Genomic DNA, 4,530 nt, shown 5'->3' with positions numbered 1-4,530 from the left:
CTTCTAGATGGCTGATGAGAGGAGGGGAACCAGTCTTCTCCAGTGACAAGCTCCTGATAGGTTATCCAGTCCTGAGGGGTCAGCACCCCCACGCGCGCACGCACGCACACACACACACACACACACACACACACACACACGCATGCACGCACGGGCGTGCAACACTGAGTAGACTCAGAGGTTTGTATGTGGATGAGAGGGAGGGGTAGAGAGGATGCAAATACAGGACCCACACATGAAATTCTCAAACAAAAGCTAATTAAAATTTAAATGTAGAAGTTTATGCATATATAGAAGTCATTTTCCACCCATCAGCCTCTGCTCTCAGCATTCCGTGAGGGTAGCCTTACTTTTTAATCTTCAGAAAAACAAGAGATGGGAGATCATCACCTTATTTAATAGTTGGCCAATCTCAACTAACCCATATCCATTGGGACAGAGAGAGAAAGAACCAGGAGCAGGCTCAGTCTACCTGACTCCTTTCCTTGTAATTAAATATACTCTTTGTCCCAACTGTTCCATCAGCCTACTTTAAGGTGCACACGTGTACAAACATGCACACACACACACACATACACACACGCACACATTCAGCTTATATAACTGACACATGAATGACACATTTGCATTTAGTCATAGGATCAGCATGAGACATAATGGAACTGTGGCGGCCATACTAATAAAAGCTCTTTGTAGTAACAATGAAAGATCCATGAAATGACATCTCCAAAAGAGAAAGAAAAAGAACCCAAAACTGTAACAGAAGGTGATCTCACATGTTGAAGCAGAGTGCGAAGGGGAATGATTTGAACATGGATTTGTAACTCTCTAACTGTCCATGAGTCTTTAGGAAAATTGCATTTGTCAGACAGGGGCAGGAAGTTTCCCAGCATTTATGAGAGCACCAGACATGAAAGAAAGCCACTGTTTCTGTGTCCTCAGTGCCCCACGTCCACCTTGGTCCATGGCAGTCTGATGCCCCAAAGTCAATCTAAATCCACAGCTGATCCCCGAGGTTGGGCGCCTCTCAACTAAGAAAACCTTCTCAGTCACACTGTGAATGATGTTGTCCTGTGTGAGTGCCCCAGACACCAGGGGTAGCAAGGCCTGCACTGGAGCCTAATAGCAAATGGAGGTGGAGCCCTCAGGGCTGAGGCATGCCCGCAAGACAGGGGAATCCCTCACTTAGTGTGCTGCAGCAGGATTGGTGGAGCAAAAGGACAACAGAGTCTCAGTGGTTACCCAAGCGCACTATGTTCTCAAACACTTTCCTTACAAGACAAATGGAGAGCGACACGGTGGCTAGATACAACAAAGCAATGGCTTACACAGAGAAACGTCTGAGAAATTTGCAGATGGGGGTGAAAGAACAGAGAAAACTGCAAACCAGGGTGTTATATGTCCTCAGGTGTTCCTACATAGGGACACACACACACACATGCACACACTTACACAGACATGCACACACATACTTACACAGACATGCACACACATACATGCAGACACAGACACACATACATATACATTCACTTACACAGACCCAGACACAAATACACATACACACATGTGTGCACACACATATACACGCACACACAGACACACACACATAGATACAAACATAGATACAAACATACAGATACATGCTAATACACACACACACACACACACACACACACACACACACACACACGCGTACACTTTTGTGCTTCAGGCCCACTGTAGAAGTGTAGCCTTAAACAGGACAAGACAAAGGCACATTCATGCACACGTTCCGCTGAGTCATGCACACGTTCCACTGAGTCATGCACACGTTCCACTGAGTCATGCACATGTTCCGCTGAGCCATGCACACGTTCTGCTGAGTCATGCAGTGGTTTCTCAGGCTTTGTCCCTGTCCTCACCTTGGCAAGAATCAATAGTCCCTAAGCCCCAGAATAGCTCCACATGTGACTCCCAGCTGACTGGGAAGCAGATCACACCTGGCATGGTGAGCATGGAGCATTCCCAAAAAAGGGATGACCTAGAATCTGTCCTCCTGCCGGAATCAGGTCAGAGGAACTGAAGGGGAGAAATCTGCCGCCTGGAACATCTTTATGATAGGAAAAGTACCATTATATTATAGCTTGAATTTTATACAGCATTGAGAAGGGGGTATCATCTACAGTTAAGAATCAGTGTTGGGCTTGGAGCTCAGCAGGAAAGTGCTTGCCTGGTGTCTAGAGGAATTCTCAGCATCCCCCCAAAATGTCCTAACATCGTGCCTTCCTCTGTTTCTCTGACACCATGTTAATCAGAGAGTGAGCTATTCTGAGCCCATGGCTGGGAGATCAGTGAGTGAAGTCTCTTTGTCAACAGCAAAGCAAACACAGCCGGCCAAATGGAGTGGCCTAGCCCACATCACAGACTGAAGCTCATGGCCCAGGAGTTGATTTTACTACGGTGCTCATCTTTTACTCTTTAATATAGTACTGCTACCCAGGGCTGTGCTGATTAAATGCCTCAGTTCTACACTGAATTTTATCCTAGCAAAATATTTGTTTTCTAGCATAGTCTGAAATCTAATCTCCAATAAATAATAAAGAAATAATTTTATTGTAAGGAGTTGATCTAGAATGAAGAATACAAAATGCCTTTATTCACTCTGTTCCTGTAAGAGTCAAGCAAGAGGGAACAGCTTTATTTTAAAAGTAAACCTCGAATCCCATTTTTCTTTTTGAAATTTATGGTTTTTGTATTTATGGTGGTATTTTGTCTGTGTTTGTGTACATGAGCATACCTGATGCCTATGGGAGACCAAGAAGGGCATTAGACGCCCTAAAACTGGAGCTACAGATGATTGGAAGCTGCTATGTAGGTGCTGGGAATTGAACCCGGGTCCTCTGGAAGAGCATCCAGCCCTCCTAACCACTGAGCCATCTCCCCATCCCTGTTACTTTTTTCTTGACTCATAGATCACCATAGCTCTACTCTTCTATGAAGACATGCTGTTACAGAACTGAACAGGCCTCACACTAAAGAACCCATGATTGGCTAATATCTTCTTATTGTTGAGTGCATACCATGCATGTCCTTTGGGTTACCTCTCTCAGGATGATATTTTCTAGTTCCATCCACTTGCCTGCAAATTTCATGATGTCCTTGTTTTTAAAGGCTGAATAGTATTCCACGATACAACTCACAGACCACAGGAAGCTTAACAAGAAGGAAAGCCCAAGTGTGGATACCCGAAACCCACTTAGAGCAGGAACAAAATGGTCATAGGATGCTAAGGGAGGGAGAAAGATGGGTAGGAGAGGGGAAGGGGAAAAGGAGAGGCAGGATCAGGTATGGGGAGAGACAGGAGGGACACCCAGAGAGCCAACAGAATGAATCGAAATATGCAGCAGTAGGGAGTAGGGGGTAGGGGGACCTCTAGAAAGTCCCAGAGACCTGGGAAATACACGAGGCTTCCAAGACTCAGTGGGGATGACATTAGCCAGAATGCTCAACAGTGGGGAGATGGAACTGGAAGAGACTACCTCCAGTAAATAGACATGGCCCCCAATTGAGGCAGGGGCCATGATCATCTTCAAATTTTTTAAGCCAGAATTGTTCCTGTCTAAAGGAAATGCAGGGAGAAAAATGGAGCAGAGACTGAAAGAAAGGCCATCCAGTGACTGGCCCAGCTTGGGCTCCATTCCATGCATGCACAGCCAACTCTGACACTATTACTGAGGCTATATTGTGGGTACAGACAGGACCCTGGTATGGCTGTCCTCAGAGAGGCTCTACCAGCAACTGAGTGAAACAAATGCAGATACTTCCAGCCAAGCATTGGATTGAGGTTGGAGACCAATATAGAAGAGTTAGAGGAAGGACTGAAGGAGCTGACAGGAACTGCAGCCCCACAGGAAGAACAACAGTGTCAATTAACTGGACCCCTCAGCGCTCCCAGGGACTAAGCCAAAAACCAAAGAGCATGCATGGGCTGGCTCATGGCCCCAGGCACGTGTGTAGCAGAGGACTGCCTTGCATGGCCTCAGTGGGAGAGGATGCACCTAACCATGTGGAAACTTGATGCCCCAGGGAAGAGGGATGCTGGTGGGGGTAATGTGGGGTGGGTAGGCAGGTGGGGGAGAACCCTCTCAGAGGTGGAGGTGGGAGGGGGATGGGTGAAGAACTCAGAGAGGGAGACCGGGAGGGGGGCAACTTTTGGAATGTAAGTAAATAAAATAATTTAATAATAATAATAAAGAACCCATGATTATGCACCCCCCCACACACAAGCACACAATAAGAAGGTTGGCGAAGAGCCAGTTGTAGCCCCGGGGATAGAGTGAGTACCCAGCACGCCCTTGGTTATATCTCCAGTACTGCACAATATGAGCAGGAAGGAGGAGAGAGAAAAAGAAACAAACAAAAACAACAAAAACAAACCCCTGTTGCCTCCCCCCTCCTCACGCCTGCCACCCCACCCTCTCCTACTTATTGGCCCTGGCATTCCCCTACACTGGGACACAGAACTTTCACAGGGCCGAGCTCCTCTCCTCC

Source organism: Mastomys coucha, unplaced genomic scaffold (genome assembly GCF_008632895.1).
Source record: "Mastomys coucha isolate ucsf_1 unplaced genomic scaffold, UCSF_Mcou_1 pScaffold20, whole genome shotgun sequence".
Classification (NCBI taxonomy): Eukaryota; Metazoa; Chordata; class Mammalia; order Rodentia; family Muridae; genus Mastomys; species Mastomys coucha.
Note: the sequence above shows the minus strand (reverse complement) of the source record.